This window comes from Ascaphus truei, chromosome 4 (assembly GCF_040206685.1).
Source record: "Ascaphus truei isolate aAscTru1 chromosome 4, aAscTru1.hap1, whole genome shotgun sequence".
NCBI lineage: Eukaryota > Metazoa > Chordata > Amphibia > Anura > Ascaphidae > Ascaphus > Ascaphus truei.
In genome coordinates this window covers 418257898-418281128 of record NC_134486.1, presented here as the reverse complement: position 1 = coordinate 418281128, position 23231 = coordinate 418257898, and positions in this window count along the sequence as shown.

Genomic DNA, 23231 nt, shown 5'->3' with positions numbered 1-23231 from the left:
CGGCTGTTTCACCGCTAGGGCATTTGTCCACCAGGACAGTTCGCCATCTGTCCCTCAGCGGATGAACAGCCGCGGCTAATTGCCCCTTTCTGCCATGTGACTGGTAAGGTATCTCCCTCTCACGTTATTCCCTTTCTTCTCCTTGGGAAGGATGAAGATGTCATCAGTATGTAGCCAGGACTGCCCCCAGCACTCCTGGCCTGAGTCTGCAGTCTCTCAGGGGGAGTATGGGAATAGTGCTTCTGCAGGGACTGCCCCCAGCACTCCTGGCCTGAGTCTGCAGTCTCTCAGGGGGAGGGGGAGTATGGGAATAGTGCTTCTGCAGGGACTGCCCCCAGCACTCCTGGCCTGAGTCTGCAGTCTCTCAGGGGGAGTATGGGAATAGTGCTTCTGCAGGGACTGCCCCCAGCTCTCCTGGCCTGAGTCTGCAGTCTCTCAGGGGGAGTATGGGAATAGTGCTTCTGCAGGGACTGCCCCCAGCACTCCTGGCCTGAGTCTGCAGTCTCTCAGGGGGAGGGGGAGTATGGGAATAGTGCTTCTGCAGGGACTGCCCCCAGCACTCCTGGCCTGAGTCTGCAGTCTCTCAGGGGGAGTATGGGAATAGTGCTTCTGCAGGGACTGCCCCCAGCTCTCCTGGCCTGAGTCTGCAGTCTCTCAGGGGGAGTATGGGAATAGTGCTTCTGCAGGGACTGCCCCCAGCTCTCCTGGCCTGAGTCTGCAGTCTCTCAGGGGGAGTATGGGAATAGTGCTTCTGCAGGGACTGCCCCCAGCTCTCCTGGCCTGAGTCTGCAGTCTCTCAGGGGGAGTATGGGAATAGTGCTTCTGCAGGGACTGCCCCCAGCACTCCTGGCCTGAGTCTGCAGTTTCTCAGGGGGAGTATGGGAATAGTGCTTCTGCAGGGACTGCCCCCAGCACTCCTGGCCTGAGTCTGCAGTCTCTCAGGGGGAGTATGGGAATAGTGCTTCTGCAGGGACTGCCCCCAGCTCTCCTGGCCTGAGTCTGCAGTCTCTCACGGGGAGTATGGGAATAGTGCTTCTGCAGGGACTGCCCCCAGCAATCCTGGCCTGAGTCTGCAGTCTCTCAGGGGGAGTATGGGAATAGTGCTTCTGCAGGGACTGCCCCCAGCACTCCTGGCCTGAGTCTGCAGTCTCTCAGGGGGAGTATGGGAATAGTGCTTCTGCAGGGACTGCCCCCAGCACTCCTGGCCTGAGTCTGCAGTCTCTCTGGGGGAGTATGGGAATAGTGCTTCTGCAGGGACTGCCCCCAGCTCTCCTGGCCTGAGTCTGCAGTCTCTCAGGGGGAGTATGGGAATAGTGCTTCTGCAGGGACTGCCCCCAGCACTCCTGGCCTGAGTCTGCAGTCTCTCAGGGGGAGTATGGGAATAGTGCTTCTGCAGGGACTGCCCCCAGCACTCCTGGCCTGAGTCTGCAGTCTCTCAGGGGGAGTATGGGAATAGTGCTTCTGCAGGGACTGCCCCCAGCACTCCTGGCCTGAGTCTGCAGTTTCTCAGGGGGAGTATGGGAATAGTGCTTCTGCAGGGACTGCCCCCAGCTCTCCTGGCCTGAGTCTGCAGTCTCTCTGGGGGAGTATGGGAATAGTGCTTCTGCAGGGACTGCCCCCAGCTCTCCTGGCCTGAGTCTGCAGTCTCTCAGGGGGAGTATGGGAATAGTGCTTCTGCAGGGACTGCCCCCAGCTCTCCTGGCCTGAGTCTGCAGTCTCTCAGGGGGAGTATGGGAATAGTGCTTCTGCAGGGACTGCCCCCAGCACTCCTGGCCTGAGTCTGCAGTCTCTCAGGGGGAGTATGGGAATAGTGCTTCTGCAGGGACTGCCCCCAGCTCTCCTGGCCTGAGTCTGCAGTCTCTCAGGGGGAGTATGGGAATAGTGCTTCTGCAGGGACTGCCCCCAGCTCTCCTGGCCTGAGTCTGCAGTCTCTCAGGGGGAGTATGGGAATAGTGCTTCTGCAGGGACTGCCCCCAGCTCTCCTGGCCTGAGTCTGCAGTCTCTCAGGGGGAGTATGGGAATAGTGCTTCTGCAGGGACTGCCCCCAGCTCTCCTGGCCTGAGTCTGCAGTCTCTCAGGGGGAGTATGGGAATAGTGCTTCTGCAGGGACTGCCCCCAGCTCTCCTGGCCTGAGTCTGCAGTCTCTCAGGGGGAGTATGGGAATAGTGCTTCTGCAGGGACTGCCCCCAGCTCTCCTGCAAGCCAGCAGGTACTACAGTATGCACCACCACACACCTGGTAGTGACACCATCTTCCATAGGGTGGGGGAAGAGGGGCTACAATTACTAAAATAGATACTGTACCATTATGTACGCAATAAGACAGAGAATTCCGGGGTTCCTGTGTACAAGAAAAATACTTTCCTATTACACAAAGAAGTGTTCATTATCTGGCCATTTCAAGGAAGCCAAATCCACTGATACGTGACCTTTTCAGGGCCCTTATAACACCGTGTATCAGCCACGGACAAATGCTCGGCCACGCGTTCTCCCCTTCCACTTCGAAGCCAACAGAACAGCGACGTTATGAAAGCGCCGTTAGGTACAAACAGTGTTATTATTATAAATGAGTTCAGATAATGAAATTAAAGATGTTCCAAAACATGGCATCATTCTGAAGACACAAAAGAATATTATTTACACCACGTTAATACTGTTCTGGTTTTGTTAGAGCGGCCAATGCCCTTATATCCGGGCCCATTAATACAGCATGGCCATTAGGTCACTTCGGTCCTGGGACAGCAGATGAATGGAGCGGATCAGTTACAGCGTATCCGTGTCGTTAGCGGCCTTAGAAAGATCCATCCTCCGCCAGGGAACCGTTTGACTTATTTGTGATAGAGGAAGGTGTGGTTTGTCTTCAGATCCCGTTGAATTAAGGTTTTTTTTCCCCGCATGGGACACACCACGAAGAGACCTCAAACTGCGGTCAGGACTCTGCGGATTCTGCTTCAGCTGCTTCAGCTTATCCTGATGGATTTTTCACATGTGGTAAATGCATTGGCTGTGGATATAGCTCCAAATGTAATCAATTTCAATCCAATGTTACGGGGATTAAATTCCCCATTAAATCATTCATCTCCTGCAAGACTCCTTTTGTGGTCTACCTGTTAGAGTGCCCATGTGGACTACAATATGTAGGGCGAACAGGTAGACCATTGAAACGACGTCTTGCAGAACATGTTTACAATATTAAAAGGGGTCTGGAGACACACAGTGTCTCCAGCCACTTTAAAAGTAAGCATGGACAAAATCCTGAAGGGTTAATCTGTAAAGGGATTGAATGTCCCAAGCAGAATTGGAGGGGGGGTGACAAAATAAATCTTATATCCAGACGCGAAAGCTACTGAATATATACCCTTAAAACCATGACCCCAAGAGGACTAAATATTGAATTCGACCTGGCAGCATTCCTAAGAGATAGTTAGGTCTATATAGTATACTGCTGATGTTGGATATAGCATAACCAGGTTATCTTATGGTTCAATCTAATATATTCTCTTTCCACCTCTGGGTCCTCTATGCCGGCATTGACAGGGAGTCAGCTTAATAGCTATCTTTCAAAATACAATTTGAAATATAAGCCATAATGTTGCTATCCACTTTTTATTTATATTTTTATATGGAATCAGATTATTTTTATTGATGTATTTCTATGTATAAGATGTATTGGCATTAGAATATATTAATTATAGCCTACTGCCATTTTTATAAGTATGTTTCACGAATATGCTGGAGTGTATGTATATTGTGATTGTTACTGTCCAGGCATGAAGGGGTTAAGTCAGCTGTATACAAATTGCCCTTCATTATCTACAAGTGGACAATCAGTGGGAGTTCCCAGTGAGGACAATTACCCAATGGGAATCCCTCGTTAGCAATGCACAAGGATATAAATAACCTACAGTGCCCCCATGGCTCCATTACCCCTGAAGAAGTGACGTCAGAGTCACGAAACGCGCGTAGGGTGGAGCCTCCAGGACGTGCTGCGGCGTGCATACCCATTGAGAGGAGAAGAGGTTGATTGGCGGGGAAAGTCATCTGAGGAGGGAATAGGCGCTCCGAATCGCGGCCACGAAGCGGGGACCCACGCCGAATCCAACCTCCTCCTGCAATCCCTCGGCATCCTCCCATGTAAGCGGACGGCACGTTGTAGGACGCACATAGGGCATTCTCTCATGTGAGTGCATGTTTTTTACCCTGCTATTTTTATCAATAAATGTTATGTTATCACACTATTGGCGCCCATTCTTGTTCCCACACGGTATATGGCGGTGCTGACGCTGGAAGTAAAGATTACGTCACCAGCAGCAGCAACAAGTTGGAGCCAACCGGGAGGAGAGCAAAGAAACCTTTTGAGGCCCATTTCTATCTATTTTTAAGTAAGTAGATAGCAACGGTGGGGGTGTAGAGAACTGACCATAGGGTACTGCGCAATGGTTGTTTTGTTTTTATTTCCAGACAAGTCTTCAATCTAAAAGGAATGGGACAGTGTGGACTGTAGATCTCATCCAATATCATCTACTTGATTCATGGGACTGCACTCTGCTGTCAGGTTCAATATCTGTTAGTGCGCCAGGGAATCATTGTTTGTATTGTATATGTTTTTGTGTTTTCTGTTTCTTGTTGTTTATCCTGACTGCGTCATTATCACTTTGCAACACATGGAGCAAGATGAACAGTTTACCTGTGGCCTGACGCACAGACTGATCCCCAAAAGACATCAAATAAAGATGGGAAAACCCCCTCCCCCACAGCTGGTTGTTCACCTTGGAAACGTTGAGTTGAAAGAACGATTTATTAATCCTTATGCTTGTCCGCCTTTCTTTTTAATAATGTGACATATAAGCTTTTCAACATGTCACAGTCATTGGGTAGGGTGACCATTCGTACCGGTTTTACCGGTACAGTCCCGGTTTTTTGAGGCCTGTACCGGTTTAAGTCTGTCCCGGTTTTTGTCCCGGTTTTTGTCCCTGGTCCCGGTATTGCGGTGCAGCGGCGGTGAGGAGAATGCGGCGGCCGGTAAGTATTTTCTAAGTGTGTGTGAATGCTGCCTGGGGGACTGAATGATGGAGAATGCCGGGGGCGGGACTTAGAATGCCGGCCGGCCCGCAGGGGATTGGATGAATGATGATGCCGGGGGCGGGACTTAGAATGCCGGCCGGCCGGCCCGCAGGGGATTGGTTGCAGGCAGGTCAGAGGAAGCCGGGGGCGGGACTTCCGCTTTGCGCAGAGCACATGTGTCTTCCCGGCTTCCTCTGTGCGCGTGAGTGTCCCCCTTCTGTCCTGGGTCCCAGCCAGGGGGGGGGGGGGGGTAATAGGAGGTGGTAGCGGGGGTGCGCCTGCCTTGTACCTTTGCCCCCCCGGCGCTCCCAGCATTGCCCCCCCCGGCGCTCCCAGCATTGCCCCCCCCGGCGCTCCCAGCATTGCCCCCCCCGGCGCTCCCAGCATTGCCCCCCCCCCCCGGCGCTCCCAGCATTGCCCCCCCCCCGGCGCTCCCAGCATTACCCCCCCGGCGCTCCCACCATTGCCCCCCCCGGCGCTCCCAGCATTACCCCCCCAGCGCTCCCACCATTGCCCATCGGTGCTCACAGCTTTGCCCCCCCGGCGCTCACAGCTTTGCCCCCCGGCGCTCACTTCCCCCCGTCCCCTTGGTGTGGGAGATGGGCTCGGGGGCGGGCAGAGGTTGCTGCGCGGTCGCGGGCGGTGCAGGGGCTGGCGGGCGGTGCAGGGGGAGGCGGGGTGTATCTGTGTGTGTGTATCAGTGTGTGTATCAGTGTGTGTGTGTGTGTGTGTGTGTGTGTGTGTGTGTGTGTGTGTGTATCAGTGTGTATGTGTATGTGTATCAGTGTGTATGTGTATCAGTGTGTGTGTGTATGTGTATCAGTGGGTGTGTGTGTATCAGTGGGTGTGTGTATGTGTATCAGTGTGTGTGTGTATCAGTGGGGGTGTGTTGTGGGTGTGTGTGTATCAGTGGGTGTGGGTGTATCAGTGGGTGTGTGTGTATCAGTGGGTGGGTGTGTATCAGTGGGTGTGTGTGTATCAGTGGGTGTGTGTGTATCAGTGGGTGTGTATCAGTGGGTGGGTGTATCAGTGTGTGTGTATGTGTGTGTGTGTATCAGTGTGTGTGTGTGTGTATCAGTGGGTGGGTGTGTATCAGTGGGTGTGTGTGTATCAGTGGGTGTGTGTGTATCAGTGGGTGTGTATCAGTGGGTGGGTGTATCAGTGTGTGTGTATGTGTGTATGTGTATCAGTGTGTGTGTGTATGTGTATCAGTGGGTGTGTGTGTATCAGTGGGTGTGTGTATGTGTATCAGTGTGTGTGTGTGTATCAGTGGGGGTGTGTTGTGGGTGTGTGTGTATCAGTGGGTGTGGGTGTATCAGTGGGTGTGTGTGTATCAGTGGGTGGGTGTGTATCAGTGGGTGTGTGTGTATCAGTGGGTGGGTGTGTATCAGTGGGTGTGTGTGTATCAGTGGGTGTGTGTGTATCAGTGGGTGTGTATCAGTGGGTGTGTATCAGTGGGTGGGTGTATCAGTGTGTGTGTATGTGTGTGTGTGTATCAGTGTGTGTGTGTGTATCAGTGTGTGTGTATCAGTGTGTGTGTGTATCAGTGGGTGTGTGTGTATCAGTGGGTGTGTGTGTATCAGTGGGTGTGGGTGTATCAGTGGGTGTGTGTGTATCAGTGGGTGTGTGTGTATCAGTGGGTGGGTGTGTATCAGTGGGTGGGTGTGTATCAGTGTGTGTGTGTGTGTGTGTATCAGTGTGTATGTGTATGTGTATCAGTGTGTATGTGTATCAGTGTGTGTGTGTATCTGTGTATCAGTGTGTATGTGTATCAGTGTGTATGTGTGTGTATGTGTGTGTATCAGTGGGTGTGTGTGTATCAGTGTGTGTGTGTATGTGTGTGTGTATCAGTGGGTGTGTGTATGTGTATCAGTGTGTGTGTGTATCAGTGGGGGGGTGTTGTTTGTGTATCAGTGGGTGTGTGTGTATCAGTGTGTGTGTGTATGTGTGTGTGTATCAGTGGGTGTGTGTATGTGTATCAGTGTGTGTGTGTATCAGTGGGGGGGTGTTGTTTGTGTATCAGTGGGTGTGTGTGTATCAGTGGGTGTGTGTGTATCAGTGGGTGTGTGTGTATCAGTGGGTGTGTGTGTATCAGTGGGGGGGTGTGTGTATATCAGTGGGGGTGTGGGGGTGTGTGTGTGTGTGTATCAGTGGGGGTGGGGGTGTGTATCAGTGTGGGGGTGTGTGTATCAGTGGGGGGGGGTGTGTATCAGTGGGGGTGGGGGTGTGTATCAGTGGGGGTGTGTGTGTATCAGTGGGGGTGTGTGTGTGTATCAGTGGGGGTGTGTGTATCAGTATCAGTGTGTGTGTGTATCAGTATCAGTGTGTGTGTGTATCAGTATCAGTGTGTGTGTGTAACAGTATCAGTGGGGGGGGTGTGCATCAGTGTGTGTGTGTGTGTGTGTGTGTGTGTGTGTGTGTGCATCAGTGTGTGTGTGTGTGTGTATCAGTGTGTGTGTCAGTGGGTGTGTGTCTTTCTCCCTCCCTCTCTCTCCCCCACCCTGTCTCCCTCCTTCCCTCCCACCCTGTCTCCCTCCTTCTCTCCCACCCTGTCTCCCTCCTTCCCTCCCACCTTGTCTCCCACCCTGTCTCCCTCCTTCCCTCCCACCCTGTCTCCCACCCTGTCTCCCACCCTGTCTCCCTCCTTTCCTCCCACCCTGTCTCCCACCCTGTCTCCCACCTTCCCTCCCACCCTGTCTCCCACCTTCCCTTCCACCCTGTCTCCCACCTTCCCTCCCACCCTGTCTCCCTCCTTCCCTCCCACCCTGTCTCCCTCCTTCCCTCCCACCCTGTCTCCCTCCTTCCCTCCCACCCTGTCTCCCTCCTTCCCTCCCACCCTGTCTCCCTCCCACCCTGTCTCCCTCCTTCCCTCCCTCCCTGTCTCCCTCCCTCCCACCCTGTCTCCCACCCTGTCTCCCTCCTTCCCTCCCACCCTGTCTCCCACCCTGTCTCCCTCCTTCCCTCCCACCCTGTCTCCTTCCCTCCCACCCTGTCTCCTTCCCTCCCTCCCACCCTGTCTCCCTCCCTCCCTGTCTCCCACCCTGTCTCCCACCCTGTCTCCCACCCTGTCTCCCTCCCTCCCTGTCTCACCCACCCTCCCTGTCTCACCCTCCCTCCCTGTCTCACCCTCCCTGTCTCACCCTCCCTTCCTCCCTCCCTCCCTGTCTCACCCTCCCTCCCTACCTCCCTGTCTCACCCTCCCTGTCTCACCCTCCCTCCCTCCCTGTCTCACCCTCCCTCCCTCCCTGTCTCACCCTCCCTCCCTGTCTCACCCTCCCTCCCTCCCTGTCTCACCCTCCCTGTCTCACCCTCTCACACTCCCTCACCCTCCCTGTGTCACCTTCTCACCCTCCCTGTCTCACCCTCCCTATCTCACCCTCCCTGTCTCACCCTCCCTGTCTCCCTCCCTCCCTGTCTCCCTCCCTGTCGCCCTCCCTCCCTCGCCCTCCCTCCCTCGCCCTCCCTCCCTCGCCCTGTCTCCCTCCCTGTCTCCCTCCCTCGCCCTTTCTCCCTCGCCCTCACTCGCCCTCCCTCCCTCGCCCTCCCTCCCTCGCCCTGTCTCCCTCCCTCGCCCTGTCTCCCTCCCTGTCTGTCTCCCTCCCTCGCCCTCCCTTCCTGTCTGTCTCCCTCCCTCACCCTCCCTTCCTGTCTCCCTCCCTGTCTCCCTCGCCCTCCCTCGCCCTCCCTCGCCCTCCCTCCCTCCCTTGCCCTCCCTCCCTGTCTCCCTCCATCCCTGTCTCCCTCCCTCACCCTCCCTCCATCCCTGTCTCCCTCGCTCGCCCTCCCTCCCTGTCTCCCTCCCTTGCCCTCCATCCCTGTCTCCCTCCATCCCTGTCTCCCTCCCTCGCCCTCCCTCCCTGTCTCCCTCACCCTCTGTCTTATCTTAACTGCCGTATACCTACACCGAAGTAACCTACTCTGCTTTCTTCCAGATCTGACTCAAATTTCACGCGGGAGACATCGGAAGACAGGTAAGGAACACCTCCCGTCTAGTATAGTACCTTGAGGGACTGCGGATCAGGTAAGATCCCAGCCGGGATTGCTGCTTTTAGAAATTGTGAAGAGGGGGCATCCTGACAATGGTTAATGGGTTCAGAATCATTCACATCTGGGTTTTTTTTTGTTCGATTATTGAGGTGTACACACACACACACACACACCACACACACACACACTCTCTCTCTCTAATGGTAGTAAAGTATAAGTGTACTACAATAAATAAACTGTTTTATATATATATATATATATATATATATATATATATATATATAGTGCAGAATAAATGAGTTCTTCAGTATTAGGTGATACCTTTTTTATTGGACTAACAATTTATGTCATAGGACAAGCTTTCGAGAGTTCTCCTCTCTTCTTCAGGTCAAGCAATACTGATTTACACAGGAATCAATGCTAAAACAGTGTAGAGAAAAAATGTTTTAGCATTGATTCCTGTGTAAATCAGTATTGCTTGACCTGAAGAAGAGAGGAGAACTCTCGAAAGCTTGTCCTATGACATAAATTGTTAGTCCAATAAAAAAGGTATCACCTAATACTGAAGAACTCATTTATTCTGCACCATCGCAACTGGACTAACACGGCTACTTTCTGCTTTATATATATATATATATATATATATATATATATATATATATATATATATATATATATATATAAAAATGTGTCCCGGTTTTTCATTTTCAAAATCTGGTCACCCTATCATTGGGTCACTTTCGTCTTAAGCCGGGACTGTCCCTTTCATTCAAGGCTCTGTTCTGCCAGGTCAGGGGGGCTCAACTCCAGTACTTGCGCTCCCCCCCCCCCCCCAACAGGTAAGGTTTTCAATATCCCCCCCCAACAGGTAAGGTTTTCAATATCCCCCCCCCTCTCCCCAATATCCCAGCTTCAGCACAGTTGGCTCAATCAAAGGCTCAGTGAAAGACTGCATCACCTGTGCTGAAGGAGGGGCTGAGCGAGACACATGCTGAAGCAGGGATATCCTTGATTGATTGAGGACTGGAGTTGAGCCCCCTGTGACCAGCAGGGGGAGGAAAGCATTGTTATATGTGCTGGTTTGTACAGCCGATCATGCTGGTGTCACCTGGGAGGTGAGGATGAGAGGACAATGTGACGTGCCGGGAACAATGAAACACACAGGATCTGACAGCGTTGTACACGGGCTGATTGTTGCACAGACAAGCTGATTGTTGCACACACGGGCTGATTGTTGCACACACGGGCTGATTGTTGCACACACGGGCTGATTGTTGCACACACGGCTGAATGTTGCACACACGGGCTGATTGTTGCACACACAAGCATGGCATTCCCTCTGCACACATGACTTTGTACGGAAAGGAAACGCTTTGGTCTTTATGCATCAAGGCAAAAGTGGTGCAATTCTGGGGCAAAAAACCCTGCAATGTATTTCTGAGAAAAAAGTCCTATTGAAATCAGCGGGATTTATTCCTAGATACAGCTGGAGCCTGGTTTTTCTCTAGAATTACACCAGTTTTCTCTTGATACATATCCACTATAGCAGTAATTCCGATATCCAGTCATCAAGAACCACCAAAGATCCGGTTATAAGTATATCCCTGCTTCAGCAGAGGCGGTCCAGTCATAATGACTAAGCCACTAATCCCTGTGTTCAAGCAGGGATATCCTTAAAACCTGGCCTGTTAGAGGCGCATGCGCGAAGGTGAGGTGGATGGCAGCATAAGCCTTGAGCTTCGTCCCCCACCCCCAATAAAGCAATAACAAACCACTGAAAATCGCACCACTGACACCCCAAATCACCCTGGTACAAAAGCTAAAGCTACAGGGATGGCGCCGCTGAACCCCAAAAAAACAAAAAATATTTGGGCCGATCGAACTCGCGGAGCGCCGCGGCAGAAATGGCGCCAGGTTTCGAATGCGGGCTCGGAATCGGAGCGGGAGGAAGACAACCCTGAAGGGCCAGAGCAACTGCCAGTCCGCCGCTGCGACTTCGAGCGGTTATACCGGGATATGAAAGCCCTCATCCACCTAGAAATGCAGGACTTAAAAAAAGAGGTGCAGGGGCTCGGAGAACGAACCGGAGCACTGGAAGAGAAGATGGCGGCCAACTCAAAGCTTCTCAAAAAGTCTGACAAACGCACAGCACATATCCAAACGCAAATAAATGAACTGGCGGACAGGCAGGAGGACGCGGAGAGCAGGGATCGCAGCAACAACATTAGAGTTCGCGGCATCCCTGAGGCCATTACTGATGTTGAGGGGTTCATCTCCCGCTGGCTGGAGGAGCTGCTCCCTGACTGTCCTGCCAATGAACGGATAATGGACCGCTGCCATAGGGCCTTAAGAAGCAGACCCGCAGCAGCAGAGCAGCCGCGCGATGTGATCGCCAGGCTGCACCACTTTCGAACCAGGGATGCCATCTTCCAGAAGACCAAAGCAGAAGGATCCTGCCGGTTTGAGGAAATTATCCTACAGCTCTTCCAGGATCTCTCCCCGGTCACCCTGGCCAGGAGAAGGAAGCTGCAGCCCATCACTAAGACTCTGAGGGACCGGGCAATCCGCTATAGATGGACCTTCCCGTTTGGCCTGCTGGTCATACGGAACGGGAGGGCCATCTCTATGAGGGAAATAGAAGAAGGGGAAGAATTCCTCCATAAGCTGGGGGATAAAGGAGAACTCCTCCAACAGCCCCCGCAAAGAACAAACCGGGGAGGCAGACTGGCAGGTGGTGAGTGCGCCACGAGAAAGCCGGGATACTACTGACTGAGGGAAAGAATAAAAAGACTCCCGTTGAATTACTTCACGTTTGAAGGATCACCAGTTATTGCAGTTCCAGGGGCAGTTAGAGTTACCCCCTAATACAACCCCCTCCGATGTACCCCCCCCAAAGTTGTGGAGCTCTGCATGGAAAGATGAGACCCTGAGACATATATTAATGCCTTCCGGATAAGCTGGGGGCCCGGGAGGCACGTGGACGCTGTGAGAGACAATATTGTAGTGTTACCCCAAAAAAGATGGGGTGAAAACCACAAACTCTTACCTGTTTCCATCATGGCGGTGGGTGGTGGAACGCACAACGACCAACATGGCGATGGCACAGGACTTGGACCTTGTGGCAGCACCGCGGAAGTGGAGCTCAATCGGGCGGGAGAGCTGGTGGGAGGAGTCCCTCTTTCACGGGCTCCGGATAACAAAATGGCGCCTGCCGGAAAGACGTCACTGGAAGTAGAAGGACCGCCATCTTGGAGGAGGCAACAGAAAGGCCGAGATGGACGTCACCACGCAGCGCCAGCCACAGCCAGATCCCACAAGAGAGGGGGTTGGAGGTCAGGAAACCCCGGAAGCGCGGGCAATAGAGCACCGGACTTGCCGGGAGCAGAGGACAATGTTCCCGGAAGGCCCCAAAGAGAGAGGGAGAGGCAGGATAGCGACATCCCACCGCAAGGACAGTCAGCTACGGCTGGAGAAAAATAAATAAAATAAAAAGTACTAACAAAAAAAAACAGAGCGAGGGGAGGAATACAGCATGGGGGGGGGGGGAATTTAAAAGGCAGAAATAGATCAGCGGTGCGGGGGGGGGTTCGGGGGGCACAGATAAAGAAGGAGAGGTGGTGGGATACCGGCGGGTGTCGTTGCTGCCCGCTCTGTCCCCTCCTGCCATATTAGAAATCAATGGGCGGCGGCCGTGCCCCTCCCCCCTCCCCCCTTCATCGCCCCCACCCCCGCTCCCTGCCTCACAGTTAGAGAGCTACTGGGTCAGAGATGGGAGGCCCCTAAGGGAGATGGTGGTTACAGCAGAAAGAAACTCAAAAGGAGTCAGGGGATTAAGACACAAATCCAATATCCTGTGGCACACAACATAATACAAGGGGGGGAACATAATAATAAGAACGAGGTGGAGGGAGGGGATACTAGAACTGTACAGAAGGAGGTTTGGGAAAGTTAAAGTTGCAAGATTAGATCGTCAGTGGTTATGTTGCTGTTAAAGTTAGCTTATGGGAAAGTGGGGGAGGGGGGGGGGGGGCTGCCCTCCAGTCTCGCCTTTGACATGAGTCTCCACATGGGCACCGGGGGGATTCCCTCTGGGCGGCCCATGAAAGTCCCCACTGGTCCAGCCAGGTTGAGCAGTAGAGGGGGGTGGAGGTCCAAACCCGGACTACGCTCCGGCTGAACGTCCAGGAGGGGCAGAGAAGGCGGTTGGGGGAGACTGGTCTCGCCCATACGGCGGACGTTCTTTTACTGTAGTTGCATGTTTTGTTATATGTGTTTATATGTTCCCCCAGTGTGTATTCCCTTGTTTCTCCCCGCTGCAGTCTGAAACCGCAGAAAGATTCGGACGGTGCCCGGTAAAGCGGCCCCTACGTGGGTTCCACCCAGTTATTCTGAAAGCTTATGGACAAGCAAAGGTTTGGAAATACACAAATGAGTAAGGGGATTGTAATTCTCTCACATAACGTGAAGGGTTTTAATAGCCCCGGGAAGCAAAAGCTGGCCATGACGGACTATAAAAAGACTGACCCAGACATAATTATGCTACAGGAGACACACTTCTCCAAAACCAGTTCCCCGAAGTACATAGACTACAGATTTAAGTCTTGGTTCTCAGCCTCAGCCAGCAAGAAAAAGGAGGAGTAGTCTTCCTACTCCACAACCGGTTGCCACTAGCGGTAAAGACCATCAAAAAAGACAGTAACGGCCGATTTTTGATTATTATCGGGGAGATAAGAGGTCAACCGATCACATTAGCAAATATATAGGCCCCGAGTGACGATGCGGAAGCTTTCCTGGAGAAATTCTTCTCCGTCCTCCAGACGATTGCACAAGGCTGCGTAGTCCTTGGGGGAGACTTTAATCAGACGCTCGACCCAATCTTAGATAGATGCACCCCAGGCGGTCACAACCAGTCAAAAGTCAGAAAAACATGGAACAAGGGCTGAGAACCAATAATCTTCTAGATGTATGGCGCGAGCAACAGCAAAATGAAAAGGGGTTTACATTTTTACTCCCACCCACATGACAGATACAGTAGGATAGACTACTTCTTTGTGTCCAGCAGAATGGTTTCTCAGATCTCCCACTCGGGAATCCACGATATTTCGTGGTCAGATCACGCTCCGATAGAGCTGCGGTGCTCAGACTTCAGACTCGACAGACCAGGAGCGAACTGGAAACTTAATGCGTTGTTATTAAAAATCCCCGAAATCGCACAAAAAGTGGGGGATAGAATCAGGGATTACTTTCAGGAGAATACGGGAAGCGTGGCTTCACAAGCTACCCTTTGGGAAGCCCATAAGGCAACTCTCAGAGGAGAGCTCATAGGGATCGCGAGAAAGCGAAAGAGGGAAAAGGACAACAAAAATTATCAATTAAAAGCAGAATTTGCGGTCCTATCGTCCCTTCACAAAGATAACAAAAATGCAACGACCCTTAAGGAGTTGCTAGACACCAAAACTAAACTAAATTTACTGCTTGCCTCCCGTGCTGAACAAGCCAGATACCCTACTTGCCAATAAACTCCGATACAGAAATCAAGTCTCCCAAATTCAGACAATTCGGACAGCGCAGGGGGATCTTACCTCTGACCCTAAATTAATTGTAGATGAATTTAAATCATACTATGAGACCCTATATGATGGAGCGAAGGTGGCCCATAATACAACAACACAAGCCCAACTGAAGACATTCTTGAAAGAGGCTCAGTTACCAAAATTGACCAGAGAGGAGAGGGACGCACTACAGGCAGACTTCACTATTGAGGAGATTCTGGAGGTAATGAAGTCACTGAAAGCATCCAAAGCTCCCGGCCCGGATGGCTTTTCCAACCTCTATTATAAAAAATTCCGCAATATACTAGCTCCTCACCTCCTAAAGTTGTGCAACTCTTTTTTAGACGGTGCCCCCATCCCGGGCTCGATGCTCCAAGCGTCGATCTCTGTGATCCACAAACAGGGGAAGGACCCAGCGGATTGTAAAAGCTATAGACCCATCTCACTGATTAACTCAGACACAAAAATCTTTTCCAAACTACTGGCTAACCGCCTTAACCAGGTGTTGCCGAAGTTGGTCCACCCCGATCAAGTAGGGTTCATATGCGGGAGACAGGCGTCAGATAACACTAGACGGATCGTAGATTTAATCGATCTGGCACAAAAGAAACATATCACGCCTATGGTGCTAAGTCTAGACGCAGAAAAAGCATTCGATAGAATCGACTGGCCCTACTTGAGGGAGACGCTTGGAGAGTTCGGTCTGGGTGGGAGAATGATGGTGGCAATTCTCGCTCTGTACCAGGGACCGACGGCGAAGGTCAAACACCAGTATATCCTGGATCGGCAGGATCCAGTCTCTTAAAATAAATCTCCTCCCTAGAATCCTGTACCTATTTCAGACCCTACCGATCCCTATAATCAGGGAAGACATCCTCCGGCTGCAGTCTGTAATGGTGAAATTCGTCTGGGGTAATAAGACACCCGGAATCAAAACCAACACACTCATTCGACCCACAACAAGAGGAGGGTTAGCGGTACCTTGCCTGTTATCGTATTTCAGAGAGGCCCAATTATCACAAATTACCCAGTGGCACACCCACCCTAGTCTGAGGCGTTGGGTGGAACTGGAGTCGGTCTGTTGTGCCCCGGTGGCACTCTAGGACTTAATATGGCTTCCAAAAAAGGTACATAAAACCATTAGTAACCCGCTCTCCGCGCTTAGCAGCTCGTTATCATTATGGGACAAGAGCAAATATAAGTTCGCCCTTACAAGGCAACACTCCTTGATGACCCCAATTTTGGGAAACCCTGATTTCGCTCCGGGCCTGCAAAGTAAAGATTTCGCAATCTGGAGACAGAAAGGCTACACACGCCTACTACACCTGGAGGGAAGAATATCAATCAAACCTTTCGAGCAAATTAAATCTGAAAAAGCAGTACCAAATTCAGAATTCTTCAGATACCTCCAATTATGGGCATTCTATGCTAAATTTCCAATCCGCCCCAGGCGAACTAATTTTGAACAGCTCTGTTCCAGAGGAACAGGTACCAGGGGACTTATCTCTGGTATATACAAAGAGGTGGTCTGCCCGGCAACAGATGACGACGTGGTACTTAGTTACAGGACCAGATGGGAGAGCGACCTAGGGGAAACATTAGACGACGAGGACTGGGACTATATTGTTTTAGCGGCTTCCAAGAGCTCTATATGCACAACATTAAAGGAGAACGCGTATAAGGTCCTGATGAGATGGTACCTGACCCCGCTACGATTATCTAAGTTTGTCAAAGATTACCCCCCATTGTGTCCCAAACAATGTGGGGAACAGGCAGACTTGCTGCACATGCTGTGGGGTTGCCCCAAAATACTCCCAATCTGGGAAGACATCAGGAATTGGCTTCAGAGAATTCTCGGTCGCACAGTCCCTTTGGACCCCTGGTTGTTTCTGCTGGTCAGACGCACCCGGGGGCTAAACAGATCGGAGCACAAATTAATTGCACATTTTGCAACTGCCCTGAGGTGCGAAATCTCAGCATTGTGGAAGCAGCCTGAGATACCCAATATCCCACATATCAGGAATAGAATCTGGTATGTCTGTCGAATGGAACAGTTAACGAATCTGATTAACGACACCGGCAAAAATTTCCTAAAAGTTTGAGCGCCTTGGTTAGCCCAAATCGATATCCCAGGAATCAGTGCCTCCAATATATTGCTTTAATAGTCATCAACGCATTCTCCTCTGATGTGTGCAGACATTGGAAAGACATATATAGATTAACTAAGCAGGACAGGAGGTTAGGATGGACAGATAAAGATATAGGATGGCTAGCCATAACATAGCGTAACCGTCAGACAACGGTCGGGAACCTTAGGCCGAGACCGACCCGCCGGGCTCAGCAAAGCCGGGCTCGCCCTGTACACACCTGAGGATCAGAAACTCTCTGAGACTGCTGCCCCCCCCTCCCTCCTCCCCCTCCCTCCCCCTTCCCTTCTGTATCCCTGTCGATGGTCTTGTTCGTCTGTATGTCTCCCCAATATGTCAGTTATGGTTTTCTCACAACAAATGAGTTGACGTGGTTACCTCTATGTACGACATTGTGTTGGCAGATACTGTTATGATTGTTCCATACACTCAATAAAAACAGTTTTGGTTGAAAAAAAACCTGACCTGTTAGGGGCTTGTGAGGACTTTGAAGCAAAACCAGAGCATTTTCCTGTCTTGCCTTCAAATACTTTCTGGGTAAGCTACCCAGCTACCTGAACAACCTCACCCCTACCACATGCAGTACCTATCACCTGAGATCTGACTCCAAAAGACTGTTCATGGTCCCACGGCTCAACAAAGTATCCGGCCGCTCCTCCTTCTCTTACCGTGCACCCCAAAACTGGAACAGTCTACCGGAGACTCTCACATCCACCACCAGTCTAACTTCTTTCAAAACTAAGGCTGTCTCACATTTTAATCTGGTCTGTAACTGTTTCATACGCTCATAATATATATTTTCTTTAACTGTGCACGCAATGTCTTGTATATAATGTATACCCTGCTCATTTATGTAACTGTACTTGTAACCATGTATTATTTGTCATATTAACTATGCCCAGGACATACTTGAAAACGTTAGGTAACTCTCAATGTATTACTTCCTGGTAAAACATGTTATAAATAAATAAAAAATTTCACCCGAGCGTGCTATGTATCACAGCATTTTGCTCTTGTTTTTTTCCCTCCTACCTACCTTGCACCTTGGGGAGCAGTTGGGGAGCAGTTACATGGTGCTGATTATAATAATAATAGCATGTTCTTGTATAGCGCTGCTAGTTTTACGTAGCGCTTTACAGAGGCATTTTACAAACACAGTCCCTGCCCCGTAGAGCTTACAATCTATGGGTTTTTGGTGCCTGAGGCACAGGGAGATAAAGTGACTTGCCCAAGAAGCCGACACCGGGAATTGAACCAGGTTCCTCGGCTTCAAACTCCGTGCTACTCACTGAGCCGCTCCTTCTGCTGCGTCACACTCAGTGCCAGTCAATGTCTTTACTCACTGAGCCGCTCCTTCTCCTGCTTCACACTCAGTGCCAGTCAATGTCTTTACTCACTGAGCCGCTCCTTCTCCTGCTTCACACTCAGTGCCAGTCAGTGTCTTTACTCACTGAGCCGCTCCTTCTCCTGCTTCACACTCAGTGACAGTCAGTGTCTTTACTCACTGAGCCGCTCCTTCTCCTGCTTCACACTCAGTGCCAGTCAGTGTCTTTACTCACTGAGCCGCTCCTTCTCCTGCTTCACACTCAGTGCCAGTCAGTGTCTTTACTAACTGAGCCGCTCCTTCTCCTGCTTCACACTCAGTGCCAGTCAATGTCTTTACTCACTGAGCCGCTCCTTCTCCTGCTTCACACTCAGTGCCAGTCAGTGTCTTTACTCACTGAGCCGCTTCTTCTCCTGCTTCACACTCAGTGACAGTCAGTGTCTTTACTCACTGAGCCGCTCCTTCTCCTGCTTCACACTCAGTGCCAGTCAGTGTCTTTACTCACTGAGCCGCTCCTTCTCCTGCTTCACACTCAGTGCCAGTCAGTGTCTTTACTCACTGAGCCGCTGCTTCTCCTGCTTCACACTCAGTGCCAGTCAGTGTCTTTACTCACTGAGCCGCTCCTTCTCCTGCTTCACACTCAGTGCCAGTCAGTGTCTTTACTCACTGAGCCGCTCCCTCTCCTGCTTCACACTCAGTGCCAGTCAGTGTCTTTACTCACTGAGCCGCTCCCTCTCCTGCTTCACACTCAGTGCCAGTCAGTGTCTTTACTCACTGAGCCGCTCCTTCTCCTGCTTTACACTCAGTGCCAGTCAGTGTCTTTACTCACTCAGCCACTCCCTCTCCTCCTTCACACTCAGTGCCATTCAGTGTCTTTACTCACTGAGCCGCTCCTTCTCCTGCTTCACACTCAGTGCCAGTCAGTGTCTTTACTCACTGAGCCGCTCCTTCTGCTGCGTCACACTCAGTGCCAGTCAGTGTCTTTACTCACTGAGCCGCTCCTTCCCCTGCTTCACACTCAGTGCCAGTCAGTGTCTTTACACACTGAGCCGCTCCTTCCCCTGCTTCACACTCAGTGCCAGTCAGTGTTTTTACTCACTGAGCCGCTCCTTCTCCTGCTTCACACTCAGTGCCAGTCAGTGTCTTTACTCACTGAGCCGCTCCTTCTCCTGTATCACACTCAGTGCCAGTCAGTGTCTTTACTCACTGAGCCGTTCCTTCTCCTGCTTCACACTCAGTGCCAGTCAGTGTCTTTACTCACTGAGCCGCTCCTTCTCCTCCTTCACACTCAGTGCCAGTCAGTGTCTTTACTCACTAAGCCGCTCCTTCTCCTGCTTCACACTCAGTGCCAGTCAGTGTCTTTACTCACTGAGCCGCTCCTTCTCCTGCATCACACTCAGTGCCATTCAGTGTCTTTACTCACTTAGCCGCTCCCTCTCCTGCTTCACACTCAGTGCCAGTCAGTGTCTTTACTCACTGAGCCACTCCTTCTCCTGCTTCACACTGAGTGCCAGTCAGTGTCTTTACTCACTGAGCCACTCCCTCTCCTGCTTCACAGTCAGTGCCAGTCAGTGTCTTTACTCACTGAGCCGCTCCTTCTCCTGCTTCACAGTCAGTGCCAGTCAGTGTCTTTACTCACTGAGCCGCTCCTTCGCCTGCTTCACAGTCAGTGCCAGTCAGTGTCTTTACTCACTGAGCCGCTCCTTCTCCTGCTTCACAGTCAGTGCCAGTCAGTGTCTTTACTCACTGAGCCGCTCCTTCTCCTGCTTCACACTCAGTGCCAGTCAGTGTCTTTACTCACTGAGCCACTCCTCCAGATCTGATATAGTGTAAATCTAATAAACTATAGAGAAACCCCCGCTACTGCTTGCAATAATGAGTTGATAATGATGAGTGTAGGTGCTAATGGGGCAATATGAGAATGATATACAATGGAGAAAGGAACCCCAGTAAAGCACTCATACACTGTGTTGAGATGATAGTGTGTAAATCTAACCTATTGCATGAGATGTGACCAACTGTTTTTACATATATACTGCGCTCTCCTCCAAAACAAGGACAGAGATGACCATACAGGCCAAGAATACTAATGATAATGTTGACAGACTTGGTCGAGATCTGGCGAGCCAATAGAAAGGCAAATAAAAACAAATGTAACAGGGTAAGTCTATTCTGCCTGTCTTTCCCCTCCCTGTTACTTAAGTTCCTGCTAGCTGCAGGCTGTAAGGGGTTAATTCTGGGGCTTGTGATCCCCCAACTGCTCCTCTCTGTTGGACTGATGTAAGGTGGGGACTCATGGTCTGTGTAAGCCTATCAGGAATAGGTATAGACCATGAGCCCGCCCCTTCTGGCTCCTGATGAGGGGCAGTGCCAAATTTACTCAGTCCTGCTCTTGAGGAGAAAGAGAGCGGTGGGGCTATGAGTCTCTCCCATCGCGGGATGAGCGTGCCCACCCCCAGTCCCTGGGACTGGGGGAACATCTGATCAGAGAGAGGAGACCCTGTACTTGCTGGGGTCAAGCATCATCCAGAGGCCTGGAGCCTATGAGACCCTGCACCGCTATTAGATCATCATCCAAGTGACTGCTTGAATAAAGACTCCTTGTTCTATTATACATCTGTCTGGACTGAGTCAGTGAGAAGGTGTGTGAGAGTGCTTCAGAGGGAACTGCTCCTGGTACTTCCAGGATACCCACTGAAGCTGGAGTGCTGACACCGAACTAAGAAGACATCAAAAGCCTGTCCTGGTCTCCATTACAATGCAGACAGCTCAGATCTCCTGAACCGCACAGTAGCAACAGCAGTAAATCTCCCACAGGGTGGGGGAACAGTGCTACACAAACATGGAGGCAACCAAGTATTATTGTTCTGGGACTGCTCGGCTAAGGTATCCAGGAGGAGAAGGGAATCCTGTACTCGCTGGTGTATCCGGCCAAGCTTATAATGATGACAATAGACTGACCGCAAACTTTGACTACAGCAGAGGACTTTATCAGAACAAGGAACGCAGACCCAGACGAGCACGGAGGATCCAGCAAGTGACTTTGTTACATAATTCCTCTAGCGGGTGGTGGAGTACTGTCAATTAGCCATGTGACGTATAGAATAATTATCTTTTTATGTTCCATATGGGGTATATTCGTTTATTTAACCTGTTATTATTCTCTCCCAAGTTATGGGGTATGATTGGGAGTAGTAATAAAATACATACAGTAGTGGGTACCTTTTTAAAAACCTAAACAGCTTATATTTAGTTTTATGTGACTAGGGGTTACAATGCCAGTTGCTGCCCATACATGTTATGACCATAGTGAGTCATTGAATATGAAGGGAGGGGACAAGAACAAAGTTTGGGGTTGTTTGGGGGGCACTGTGGGCCAAGGGGTTAACTACATGGAGAACATCTGTGGCATCAGAATGAGCTCGATGACCATTGAGATTTGGAGAGGATGAATATTTTGGAATATAGAAGGGCTGATAAAGCCGGGTCCAAATCTCAATCTAATCTAAGACACAGAGGTGTTTTGTACCTTAGTTATTACTCTGTGTTTCCATTTTTGTGTTCTTTCAGTGTTATTGTTGTATACTGTATGATGAGTAAAAATATATATTCTGATACTAATATACTGTAGAAAAGCCCACCAAAACCAAGAAAAGGTATTAAAATCTACAAAATACTAATTAAAAGTTGCGTGTAATATCTTGGAACCATCCCCAAGGAAAGTGTGGGTGTTGTATGTATTGGGGTGGGGGGGGGGGTAGTTTTGTATGTATCGTATATACATACGTAACCAGGACTGGATCACGTTATTTCTCAGTGGCGCTTCATGTAGAGTGTTGCCCGCGTGCACAGACTAAGCAGACAGCTGGTTTTGAATGCGATTGGGAGATTTCAGGCGGCCATCTTTTCTCGGGCTCCCCGGTGATCTATTGGTTAGGATTTGGTAACAGCTCTGTCAGGGAATTGACGCAGCAAAGGGAGGATGCACATTTTATTGGATAGAGTGATAGACATGTCGCCTGGTGCCCCTGGCCATGTGTTATCTGGCCCTGCCATCATTAGTCCTGGTAAGGAGCAGCAAAATATGAGAAGTGAATCTCCTGATGGTGCTTCTAAATCCAGGGTTGTGCAATGTTGGCCATAATGCCTGGGAGTCCGGGGTATGTTAATTGTATAAATGTATGAATGTGTGACAGGGTATATGGCTCACCATATAAAGCCTAACATGGACAGAGTAAACATAACCACTTTTAAAAGCGAAACCACATGGAAGCCCTTATATAAAGAAACTCCCAGTGCAATCACTATGTGGATAATCATATCCTGTATCATAGGCTGGAGCCCTGCACATACAGTACCCTATAGTCACAGTAGCTATAGAAAAATAGTAAGTCACTCACTTATTAACCCCTTCTGCTCCATGACTGCGTGCATCCGTTCCGTTTTGGAGATAAAGTCTGTGTAGAAAGATGGTGGAGCACTGCAAAGAATTAGGGCTGGAGGCAGATCCGTGAAAAGTAAAAATGCTTTATTGCAGATGCATGGTAGCAACAGCTACATTAAAAAGGGGACCCTTTTTAATGTAGCTGTTGCTACCATGCATCTGCAATAAAGCATTTTTACTTTTCACGGATCTGCCTCCAGCCCTAATTCTTTGCAGTGCTCCACCATCTTTCTACACTGGTAAGGAGCAGGCAGTGTTGGGGTTAACCCCCTCTCACATGGGCCGGCACGGTAGACTCCTCACTGGGAAGTTAATTTGTATCGGTTTGTGACGGTTCAGGGGATTCCTTCCCCTCCATGTGTCCCTGGCGCTGCGCTCCCTCCTGCCTGTCATGTCCCTTCCTTGCCTCCCCGTTCTGTTCTCCCTTCCTCCTCCTGCATCCGCCCCTCTGCGGCAGCCCCTGACGCGCTCCCGGCATCTGCGCGCGTTCCCCGCAGGGCACGCGCGTCTTCCCAGGCTCCCGCTCCCCTTTACAGTGCTCCCCGCTCACGGCCTCCCTCTGCTCCCGCTGCGGTCCCCTTACCTCCTGCAGACTCCCCTCTGGCGGGTGCCCCCACGGCGCAGCGCTCCGCGCGCCTCTTGACACAGCCTGTGCGCGCGCACTCTAACCTTGTAGGCCTTCCCAGACCCCTGGCTCCTCTCAGGCTGTTCAGG